The sequence below is a fragment of the Humulus lupulus genome, chromosome 5 (genome assembly GCF_963169125.1).
Source record: "Humulus lupulus chromosome 5, drHumLupu1.1, whole genome shotgun sequence".
In the NCBI taxonomy this organism is placed as follows: domain Eukaryota; kingdom Viridiplantae; phylum Streptophyta; class Magnoliopsida; order Rosales; family Cannabaceae; genus Humulus; species Humulus lupulus.
The window spans coordinates 138,899,874-138,913,084 of record NC_084797.1 but is presented as its reverse complement, the minus strand read 5'-3'; positions in this window follow the sequence as shown (position 1 = coordinate 138,913,084).

Genomic DNA, 13,211 nt, shown 5'->3' with positions numbered 1-13,211 from the left:
TGTACACACTGGAGCAACACTCCCGCTACACATCTATTTCCGGTCTATAGCAGATTACTTCAACGTCTCCCCATTCCAAATCGCACCGAATGGGATCCAGGCACTCTCGGCGTTGTACATCCTTTACTTCCTGAATGGTTGGGACGAGCCCACCCCTCATGAGGTGCATTACCTGTTTGATCTTAGGACTAATCCTTCCCACAACAACTCAGGCTTCTTCCACTTCTATCATAGGCACAGGGGGATTACATATCTCAACGGTATTTCTCATAAATCGAACCCCGGGAAGTATCATAAAGAATACTTCCTTACATTGGACATTGAGGCCAACAACTTGGCCTTTACATGCTCGGGTCCATTCGAGCGACCGTTGCCTACTAAAGGGATGTTTAAGTGGGCCCAGAAGTTGGCTAACATGAGTCTTAAAGAGAAGGATGTGAAAAAATTGGTCACCTTGGACCTCCTTCAGATGGTGGGCCTGGTGCCGTGTGACCAAGACTTAGCTGTGGAAAGTACCACCGGGGAGAACGACACTACCGATCAGTCCAACGCGGGAATGGAGCTAATGACTGATCAGCTTTCTCCTGGACCTTCTCTGCTTTCTCGTAGACCTGGCGACTTAGTCATTAAAGAACCCGATCCTCAGCGCAGATCTACTATTCCCGCTCAGCCTGGGAAAGGAAAGGCTATCCAGGTTGAGGGGGAACTTAGCTCATCCTCGGACGACGAGGATGAGTTCCTTGATCAGATCCTCAACGCAGGTAACACATGTCTAGTGAAAATAGGAATATTTTTGATAACTCGGTAATTAGAGAGTAACAAAATTGTAGTATACACTTGTACACGTTTCATTATGTTTATATCTCTAACAACCTTGTGTTTTCCTCCTTTGCAGATTCAGATATGTTCAGAGAGTGCGTTGCTTCAAAGAGGAAGACTGGCGATGGAAGTGGCTATATGCCCCCACAGAAGATTCAGAAGGTAGTACCGCCCAGTCAAGGGAGGCAAACTGAGGGACCGACTACACTTCCGCCATTGACTCCCTCTTCCCTTCCTCCTTCTGCGAGCTTAACTCCTACCCACCAGGGTAGCTCGAGCGAGCTCTTTAGTGTTGTTAGTGATCTAGGCAAGGGACTTCTTGAGGAGATCGGCCACGATGCTTCAACGCTCCAAAGCTTAGAATCCTACCCTCGGCTTAGTGTTGAAGTCGTCTTGAAGAGGGGGCTTGCTCAACTGATGAAGGTAAGTATTTTCTCTTAAGACAATTTATTATTATTATTTTTGCTTGTCATAACCTTTTGTCTTCCATGCAGTCACTTGTCACCATTGGTCACGCTCAGCTCCGAGCCGTAGACTACAAGGAGTTGATCAAGGTGTTGAACGATCAACTGGTGGAGGCCAAGTCTAAGCTGGAGCAAGCAGAGAGAACCGTAGCTGAACGGGACGAGTCTCTCAAGAAGCTTTCTGATGAGAACCAGAAGCAGGCTCAAAACAACGCTTCCTTGACAACTCAATTGGAGAAACAGTCCCTCGAGAACAAAGAGTTAGCTCGGGACAATGAGAGGTTAATCAGCGAAAACGAAGAATTGAAACAAGAAAAGGAGCTCGACTTGATTCGCTTTGAGGAGGCCAGTTTCGACTGCTTCTATAAGGTCTGGAAGTTGAACAAACCTCTCAATCTTGATTGTTTCTCCAAGGAGGCCCAGGCAGAGGAGCTTGCCAGATGTGAAGCAAGGGCCGCTGAAGAAGCTGCCAATCCTCTTGCACTTACTCCCGCCTCTTCTGCTTTATCATTCCGAGCGAGAGGGGCAGCTGATGCCGAGGAGGGGGTCGATCAACCCATTAGAGAAGCACGCCAGTGACTCCCTCTCGTAGTTCATCATAGTTTACTTTACTTTGTATTTTTTTGCTCGAACTAGTGAGCTATTTTGACACTTAGCACTTCACTCTTTCTTTGTCGACAACTTTAAACTTTTAAGTTTTTATTGTACATAGCAAAGTTCTTAGATGCCTTTAGTTTCACATGAGTATTTAGTTTTTTAACTTAGAAATTTTTACCATTCCATAAGTCCATACTAAATATACTTCCTCATGCTCTTATTGCTCTAACTTTTTATGAGCATAAATTTTTTTATTACACGAATATCCGTTTCTAACTTAAAATTTGAAAAATTCTAAGTTACTTAAGCTTTGTAAAACAAGTTAGCTTAATGGCTTTTTTTAGACTTCGAAGCTTACAAGTCAGCCCAAACAAATATATTTGCTCGTGTTCTTATTGCCTGTGTTGAAATACATATCAGTATACCCTATGTGCCCCCCAAGTGATTGAGGGTTGATAAATCCTTGATCACTTGCTACTTGACCGAATTTGTTCGAGTAGTTACTACTCGTGAAAAACATAAAATATGCTAAATATCTTAGTAGTTGATCACTACAAAAACATTATTTAAACGTTGGTCCTTCATGTCATGATATCGACCAGTTGAACACTGCCCGGTATACATTTACACTTAGCTGTTTTGTTTAAATCATTATGACAGTTGAACACTGCCAAGCAAAAATAATCAACACATGTGCAAAATTTGTAGCAAGATGCGACCACGCTGCGCGTGGTCTCTTTTATTACTCGTAATAATAAGTGACAAAACGTGTCTAACAACGAGTTCCAAACAAAATAACATTGTTCAAAATAATGTGACTGGGTAGCAAATAACCAGTATACAAGTTAAGCACCAAACACTAAACAAAAAACTTTAAATAACAAGTTAAGCACTTGATACAAAGCTACTACTCTGCAAGCAGTATTTATTGATAATATTTTCTCAAGTGCTCGCCATTCCAGTAGTTCCTGATCAGCTCTCCATTCAATCGAGCAAGCTGTAGGTGCCGGGCGGTAAGACTTGCTCAATTTGATACGGTCCTTCCCAGTTTGGTCCTAGCACACCAGCTGCTGGGTCTCTAACAAACACCTTCCTTAGAACCAAATCTCTGACCTGGAACTTTCTATCTCGCACTCTGGAATTGAAGTAGCGTGCCACTTTTTGCTGATGAGCTGCTACTCTGAGGCTTGCCTCCTCTTTTCTTTCCTCGAGGAAGTCCAATGATTCTGCTAACAACTGATGGTTCTCCTCTTGGTTGTACATGGTCCTTCCATGAGAGGGTGGGTCTATCTCCACAGGTAACATGGCTTCATACCCATATGCCAAAGAGAATGGAGTATGACCAGTTGCCGTCCGGGCAGTAGTCCTATATGACCAAAGGACCTCTGGTTGCTCTTCTGCCCAAGCACCCTTAGCTTGCTCCAGGCGCTTTTTTAGAGTGTCCTTCAATGTCTTGTTCACCGCTTCAACCTGCCCATTGGCTTGAGGATGGGCAACTGAGGAGAAACTTTTGGGGATGCCATGCCGAGTGCAAAAATCAGTAAATATGTTGCTGTCAAACTGGGTGCCATTGTCAGACACTATCTTCTTAGGCAGACCATAGCGACATATTATGTTTTTAACAACAAAGTCCAACACTTTCTTCGATGTAATCGTGACTAATGACTCGGCCTCAGTCCATTTAGTAAAATAATCTACCGCGACCACTGCAAACTGCACTCCTCCTTTTCCTTTGGGTAACTTCCCGATCAGATCAATGCCCCACACTGCAAAAGGCCACAAAATTTGCATTTGCTTCAAAAGATTTGGGGGCGCTCTGGGCACTTTAGAAAATCTTTGGCATTTGTCACACTTTTTCACATATTCCATAGAGTCCTCGTTCATAGTAGGCCAGAAATATCCTTGCCTCAAGATCTTTTTAGATAGACTCTGCCCCCCAGCATGATCTCCACAAAACCCTCATGCACCTCAGCTAATAAGTTCTTTGACTGGTCGGGAGTTATGCACCTGAGTAGAGGTAAGGAGTATCCTCTCCTATACAACACTCCATCCACCATGGTGTATCTAGCAGCTTGCCTCATAACCTTCCTTGCTTCATTACGACCATCTGGGAGGGTCCCTTGCTCAAGGTAGGCAATGATGGGAGTCATCCAGGTGTCGACTATCGTAATTGGCATGGCCTCTTGTCTATCAATGCTCGGCTCTGCCAAGTATTCTACTGGTACTATATTTAGAGTTTCGGCAACCTTTGCACTGGCAAGCTTTGCTAGAGCATCGACATTGGAAATCTACTCCCTTGGTACTAACTTGATGGTATACCCCTCAAACTGGGCTAGCAAATCCTTGGTTTTGTTTAAGTATGCCACCATGCGTAGGCCCCTTGCCTGGTACTCCCCCAGTACTTGATAAACCACCAATTGGGAATCACTATTTATCTCCACTGACCGGGCATGTACGTCTTTAGCCAGTTGCAAGCCTGCTAAGAGGGCCTCATACTCCGCTTCGTTGTTTGAAGCATTAAATCCGAATCTTAGTGCACAATGAATTCGGTGCTTCTCTGGTGTGACTAGTATAATCCCAGCTCCTGAATGGTGCTCATTCGACGATCCATCAATGAAAAGTTGCCAAGCAGGAATTTCTTCTTTTAGCCCAGTAACACTCTCCTGCTGATAGGGGACCTCAACGATTCCGGTACATTCAGCGATGAAATCTGCCAAAGCTTGACCTTTAATAGCAGTCCTTGGTTGGTACTTGATTTCAAACTAGCCTAGCTCGACCGCCCATTTAAGTAGCAGACCAGACGACTCCGGCTTCTGTAAAACTTGGCGAAGAGGTTGGTCAGTAAGGACATTGATGGGGTGTGTCTGAAAGTACGGCCGCAATTTTCATGACGCAAGTACCAAGCAGTAAGCCAACTTCTCGATCATGGGGTATCGGGACTCCGCTCCTATCAAATGCTTGCTAACGTAATATACCGGGTGCTGCACCTTATCCTCCTCACGTACTAAGGCAGCACTAACAGCGTGTTCCGTGACTGCTAGGTACATAAATAGGTCCTCTCCATCAATTGGCTTAGAAAGAACAGGAGGTTGAGCCAAATGCTCCTTTATCGCCTGGAAAGCTTGCTCACACTCTGCGGTCCACTCAAACTTCTTGCCTCCTTTAAGCAGGTTAAAAAATGGGACGCACTTGTCCGTTGATTTCGAAACGAACCTGCTTAGAGCTGCAATCCGCCCAGTCAAACTTTGCACATCTTTTATTCTTGTCGGAGACTTCATCTCTATGAGAGCCTTGATCTTCTCTGGGTTTGCCTCTATTCCTCGGGAGTTAACAATAAACCCAAGGAATTTTCCAGAACCCACTCCAAATGAACACTTAAGGGGGTTTAACTTCATGTTATACCTCCTTAATATTGCAAAGCACTCCTCTAAGTCTCCCACGTGCCCCTCAGCTTCCTTTGACTTCACCAGCATATCGTCTACGTACACCTCCATGCTCTTGCCGATTAAGTCACGAAACATGCCATTCACCAAGCGCTGGTAGGTAGCTCCTGCAATCTTCAATCCGAAGGGCATCACTCTATAGCAATACAAACCTATATCCGTTCGAAAGTTGGTATGCTCTTCATTAGGAGGATGCATGCTGATCTGATTGTACCCTGAATACGCGTCCATGAAGGACAAAGTCTCGTGACCAGAGGTTGCATCTACCAACTGGTCTATTCTTGGTAAAGGAAAGCAATCCTTCGGGCACGCTTTGTTTAGATCAGTAAAATCTACACAAGTCCTCCACTTTCCATTGGGTTTGGGCACCAAGACTGGGTTTGAAACCCAATCCGGGTAGTATGCCTCTCTACTAAACCCGTTCTCCTTCAATCGCTCTACCTCCTCCTTAAGAGCCTTTGCTCGATCCTTGTCAAGCAACCTCCTCTTCTGCTGTACCGCTGGATATCTTTCATCCACGTTGAGCACGTGGCTAATCACAGTTGGTGAGATACCCACCATATCCTTGTGAGACCAGGTGAAGACATCTTGATTTCTTCGCAAGAATTCTATTAGCTGTACTCTCACCTCAGCTTTCAACTTCTTCCCAATCTTGACCCCTCTTGTCGGGTCATTCTCATCTATAGGGACCTCCTCTAACTCCTCGAACGGTCCCACATCACTCTCATAATCCTCAAAGCGAGGATCAATATCTCTTCCCTCGCTTTGGGCAACGCCCTATTTGGTGACTTCATCACCTGATGGGGTCTTCTGCTCTTTTAAACTAGGAGTGCTCTCCTGGCCACACTCCTCCAACATCTCTTCATCGTTCACTACTACAAGATTATGGTCTACATCCATCTCATCCACCTCCTCTTTTTCAACACATACAATCATGTTGTTCTCCTTGGCACCTTTCTTCGCCTTAGCTATCGAGGCATTATAGCACTCTCTAGCTTCCCTTTAGTCTCCTTGGACACAGCCTATGCTAGCGCTGGTCGGGAATTTCATAGATAGGTGCCAAATTGAAACTACTGCATGCAAGTTGGTGAGTAGTGGTCGACCAATAACCACATTGTAGGCAGACGGGCAGTCAACAATCAAAAACTTAGTCATCACGGTTTCATGCTTGGGGGCTTCCCCCGTGGTGACTGGTAACTTTATTGTCCCAGCTGGTGACAGTCCCTCTCCAGTAAACCCATAAATGACATGCGAGCATGGCTTCAAGTCATTGATGGATAGCTTCATTTTTTCAAAAGAAGACTTATAAATAATGTTTACGGAGCTTCCCGTATCAACCAGACATCTTTTCACCTTCATATTAGCTATTTGGACTGTCACAACAAGGGGGTCATTGTGAGGATACCACACGTGTTTAGCATCTTCTTCAGTGAAAGTGAGGGACTCACTTTCATACCTTGGGTTCTTGGATGGTCGCTCCTCCACTGTCATGACCTCGGAGGTGGATGCCGCACCTAACTCATGACGAAGGGTGCGAGCATACCTCTCTCTCGCCTTGTTGCTATCCCTAGCAAGATGTGGTCCTCCACATATTGTATCTAGTGTGAAGTCCACAGGTTCAGGTTGTAAAGGTGGGGACCGTTGCCGCTTGAACCCAGGATTATTGCTGCTCCCCTCTCCCTGGGTCTTCTCTGCCTTATACTTTTTCAACTTCCCCGATCGGAGGAGAAACTCTGTCTCATCCTTAAGGTGATTACACTCATTCGTGTCGTGACCATAGTCTCCATGGAAACGACAGAACTTGTTCTTATCCCTCTTACTCATTTCCTTCTTGATTGGTGGGGGTCTCCGGTAAGGGACCTCCTTATGGCTGGCTAGATAGATCTCCGCTCGGGTTGCCGAAAGAGTGGTGTAGTTGGTGAATCGAGGTTCATACTTTGTAGGCTTGTCATTCGATCCTGACTTAGCTTCTTTCTCATTGCGCCGGTCAGACCCGTTATTCCCACGTTTCTTACTACTGCCTTGATCGTTTCCGCTATCCTTCGGAGTTTCATCTGATCCACTTGGTTTGTTCAACCCGTTCTCTCCTTTCTCAATGGCGTCATCCAACTTCATGTACTTATCTACCCGGTCTAAAAACTGCTGTAAAGTTGAAATTGGATGGCGGTGGATGCTGTCCCACAAAGGACTTCGATAAATAATACCGGAGGAGATTGCAACCATTTTCCCTTCATCTCCAACCGCAGTAGCCCGATTGGCTTCTCTCATAAACCTTTGAATGTAATTCTTGAGAGACTCATCTTTACCCTGCCTAATGTCCACCAAGTGGTTGGCATAAACAGGATGGGTTCGGGCAGTACTGAACTGCCTGCAGAACTCCTTCCTAAAGCTCTCCCAAGAGGTGATGGAGTCGGGTTTGAACTTCCAGTACCACTCCTGGGCAGTGTCTGACAAGGTGGTGGGGAAGACTCTGCAGCGGTAGTCATCACTCACCCCAAGCAGCTCCATCTGATCTTCGAACTTCCCAACGTGTCTCACCGGGTCCGCCTTTTCTGTATAAACTGGCAGTACCGGTGCTTTATATTTCTTTGGTCGGGCACTCCTATCCGGCGTATCAACATCGAGTATTTCTACTCGACTGGTAGGACGGATTGGCTCCTGCCCTTCGACCGGAACGGTCCTCCTTTTGTCATCAATGACGTCCCTTAGGTCTTTCTGAGCAATGTTCTTTCCCAACCGGTCAAACACCGTACTCCGAGTCTTCTCGGAAGGTCTACTAGGTGGAGCGTGCTCTTTGCCATTACGCTGGTTGGGATGCCATGGTGGCTTCCCCGTTTGAGTCGGTTGATCCTCTCCTCCTCGTCGATTATTATTCTTCTCCTTCGACTGGTTGGTGTGGTGACTGTCAGCTTCATCACGCCCATGTCCATCTTTGAAGTGGGAATCTCCTTGCCACGAGGAGCTTTGTTGTGCCCCTGCTCAGAAGGTGTTTTCTTGCTGCCTGACTTATGACTTCCTGACCTGGAAGTCTCTGATCTGGGGCTCCTTGAGGGGGTCTTGGAGTTCCCCCTCTGGGTTGAGACAGTGCGCGATCAGACTCCCTCTTCCTCATGACCAGGTGGGTTACCACCATTCCTGCTTGGCCTATCAATTTTCTTATGACCAGCTTCTGTGGTCCTTGCCTCTGGGGTGGGTGTCACCCCAGGCGCAGCTTGAGCATTGGCTCGGGTCAATTGCGTAGCTACCTCCAGAGCAAGTGTAGCTTCGCGATGTCGCCTGTCCGCCTCCTCCTGCTGTCGACGGATCTCCTCGCTCCTAGCGTCCATCTCTCGTCTCTGCTTGGCCATTTCCTCAGCAAAGGCCTCCTACCTAGCATTGAACTGGGCCAACTCCTCCTGGAACGCGCTCATGGTCTCCTGGAGCTCCTCAACTTCAGGAGCTACATCCTCAAGCACGACCCTGGGCTCATTCTCACGATCTTGAACGCTGGGACCTTCTGATCTGGCATGTTCCCTGGAGGTGCTTGCCCTCTTGGAGGCCGCGGTGGTGTTCTTAGGCGCCATATTGCTTCAGGGACTGTCTGTCTTCTCTTCAGGCTCTCAATGAAAGCACCAAAATGTTGACTATGATTTTAGCCAACGACGTAAGGACGTCAAATATGACAAGCCTTCAAGAGAATTATAAACGACAACAGACAGTTTTTATCAATGAAAGTAAATAACACGAGATTTTATAGTGGTTCAGCCCCGATAATCGGTAATAGCCTAATCCACTTAGAGATTTTATTACTGTATTCACACTCAAGATCAGATGAACCAGTGTCAACTGAGTTTCTTCAGAGCAAATATTCCAGAATACAAAAAAGGGTTCTCTCAGGAAAAACACACTTTCTCTCTCTAGAATACAGATTAACTCTCAATTTGCCTAAAGTCCTTTTACGATCCTCCCAACCCTCTATTTATAGACCTGGGATTCTTAACTGATATCCCCTTTAGATAGGGATATTTTATTATTCACCTTATATTTATATTACAAAATAAATGTTTGAAATACAACTGATCCTAAATTCGAGTGGGAGTGAGAGATTCCCAGATGCTTAGACCAATTCTCACTGAAGTCGTTTCGGGAAGTTTGACGTAGTCTCACATGCATGTTGATTACTCCTTCAAGCTTTTCATGGGTCAAAGGTGGTATGTGCATGGCTCTCCTCGGACCAAAGGTCATGTAAGTTTGGCTCTCCTCGGACCAAGGTGGTCCGAGGCCACTTCCTTTGCTCCTTACCTTGGGCACGTCCGAAGTATACTCCTTCATTGTGTCTGATCGGACACAATGGTTTTCTTCTTGGCTTAAGGTGGTTCAAACCACCCTCTTTGGCATCTTACCTCGGTCAAGCCCGAGCTCATTTCCTTCAATCAAGGTCCGATCGGACCTTGTACTCTCCTCCTCGGACCAAGGTGGTCCGAGCCATCTCTTCATGCCATCTCCTCGGACCAAAATGGTCCAAAGGCTCCTCTCCCATGGGCATGTCCGATCGGACATGCTGCCCTTCTCCTCGAACCAAGGTGGTCCGAGCCTCTCTCTTTCAACCAAGGTCCGATCGGACCTTGTACTCTTCTCCTCGGACCAAGGTGGTCCGAGCCTACTTTCCTCCTCCTTCTCACTTCGTTCAAGCCCAAGCCTACCTCTTCCATGGCATACCCGATCGGCCATTATGTGGCTTTCCCCTTGACTAAAACTTAAGCCTTAGTCATTCTCTTTGGACACGTTCGAGCCAAAATATCAAGAGGTCCCCTAAGCTTAGGTCCGATCGGACCTATTGCTTTTATCCCTTGAACCAAAATCCAAATCTCTCCTTCAATCTTCTTGGACTTGGCTTCAAATCATTTATTAGGGTCTTCAAACTGAGGTCTGAGCCAAGCAACCCCCAGACCAAATATTCTATTCGGTCGGGTGTATTTGGCTTGACTATCTGTCCAATTTCTTAACTGATGTATTGGGCCATTGCTAAGCCAGATCACCTCACTAACTCATGCCATGTGCCAATTTTACTGCCACGTCATTCTTTTCAAATTTTTGGGATAACATTTTCCCCCGAAGTTTATTAAAACTAAAAAACTTGGATCATATTTTCTTCTTCTTCTTCTTCTTTTCAAACTGACAGGTCTTCCCCTCCTCCCTCTTTGCATATCTTCCCTTCCTTTCCTCCCTCTCTCTCTCTCCTCACTCTTCTCTTCCCCCATCATTCTTTTCTGCCTTGTTCCCTTCCCACTTCTTAGATCTAGCAAAAAAACTCCGAATCTTCTTAAAGAAAAAACCCAGATTTTGAAGTTGGGTGTTCTAAAATAGGTGGCTTCGTACCGGACACAGATCCTTGGTCGATGGCTACTCGTCTTCAGCGTGGTTGCTCTCCATTTGGAGGTTTGTGAGTATGTCGAATTCCTTTTGCCCAGCAATGCTTCAACGTTCAATTGACCTCCTCTATGAAAGAGGTAGCAATGGCAGACATGGAAGAAGCTCTGGAAGTTCATGAATCTTGGGCGAGACTCTGTGGAAAACGAGGTTTGTGGGTCTTGGGTGAAGGTCTGTGAGAGATGGTGTTCTCCACTAGTTCAAGAAGCTTATTGTGTTATGGAAGCTTGTAATGGATTTGATTTTTGGTGATGTATTTGATTTTTTATTTTGATTTTGAGGTGCATGATGAAATCTGATTTTGGTTTTTTGGGATTCTGAGTTTGATTTTGGGGTATGTGCACCCAAAATATACACTCAAATATTATACACAGTGATGTGATAGTTTAGTCTAGCCAATCATATCTATTAAAACTAGGACCCACTATTTTAAAAAGTAGTGACACATCACTGTGTGTAATGTTTAGGTGTATATTTTGGGTGCACATATCATTACTCGATATGTGAAACATTGGTTATTTATGCCACAAATACCACAAAAATATATGGGGTTTTTTTTTAAAAATATTCTTTTTTTGGTGTTTTTTTACATTTTTACGGTCCCTCATTTTTTTTTTCAAAAATACATTTTTTTTTTAAGTTTTATATTTACAAAAATATGGTGTCTATGAAACAACTTAGAAACAACAGTAATACAACAACTAAACATTAACCCAGTATATACTACACACAATTAAAAATAACTAAAAAACAACAATTGGACAACAACTAGAATTCAACCCATTGCATACTAACATATATTTTTTTTTTTTAAATCAAAATATATCTAAAACAACTAAACAAAAATTACATAACAACAGAACAACTATATATAAACTTAAAACAACTTAAAACCAATGTGAAAACTACTATACATAAATCTAAACAACTAAACCACAACGTGAAAACAGCTATACATAAATCTAAACAACTAAAAAAATAACACAAAAATAACTAAAAAACAACCCCATATATTAAATATAAACAAAAATTATAAGTATACTTAAAAAACTTAAATTTCCTAAATTAATAACATATATACTAAAAACTAAAAAAAAAAACTTGATAATATGTATATATAAGCTGAGACCATTATAAATATACTAAAAACTAAAATCACATCATATAAATATAAATAAATAAACATAAACCATTGTAAATATATATATGTCACTACCTATTTTTTACCAAATAAAACCAACATATATTAGAAATATGACACCCAACCATATGTTGGACATATCACCACTCTAGGTGTCATTGTTGTGAGACGGTGGACCCACAATATAGATGAAGTGATATGTTTGGCCTCAGAACGACGTAGCTTCATGTAATTGGCCTGTGAGCTAAGCCATTTTTCCAAGTTTTGGTTTTCACTTCATCGTTGATCGCGTACTTGAAATGTACAAGCAACAATTTTTGCTTTCTTTGAGCTTTCGCCGACTAAACCCTTTCTCATGGTAAACCAGTGATAACAAAGTCGTTGTTTATGCAACTCCCAGGCATGATTCTGTCATCGTTCGACCCCTCGCAAGCGCGACTCCACCAGCACTCGAGCCGACCAACCCTCTGCGCAAGCCCCACTACAACAAAATATGCATTTAATGGCTATATGGAGGAGACATTATAGACATTTAATGTCTCCCCCTATGGGAGACTTTGTTGAAGGAGCCATCTTAAGTGGCCCTACGATGACTCCCAAGGGGAGACTTTGTAGACATTCAACGTCTCCCCATCGGAGTCATCATTGGCTTTTGTATTTTTTTAAAAAATAATAATTAATTAAATAGTTATTTTCAAATTATTTGATTATATATATTTTTTGAAATTAAATTAAATATATTAATTAAAAAATCTAAATTAGATGCAAATTTAAATTGTGAATTTTCATTAATAAAACCGAAATGTGTATATAATATATTTTAGCTAGCTAAAAATACAAAAAAAGTAATATTTGTTGTTACACATACAAAATCAACAAATATTACACTAGCTAGTTAAACATATAGTAAGATAGAAAAAGTAAACAATGAAAACCTATTTTTTTGGGAAGATGGCTTTGAACTATCGGTATTGTTGACCCAGGTTTTGGTCAACTGACACGGAGTCAAAATATGCTTGATGTGAATGAACGCGTTGGAAGAAACGTAATGACAAAAACAATAAGAACACGATATTTTATAGTGGTTCGGCCCCAGGATCTGGTAATAACCTACGTCCACTTAGATTGTTATTGATGTGAGAATCAAAGGAGTGATCAAAGAACTCGGGTTCAATGAGTTTCACTAACCTCTGAAGAACAATAAAATATTTCAAGTAGAATTACTCTAGTCTCAAATAATTCGAAAGCCAAAAGTCCCTTCCTTGAGCTATCTTTCTCTTTTCATAGGCTCAAGGGGGATTACATGAGTTTGTTACAGATATTATCTCCTAAATAATC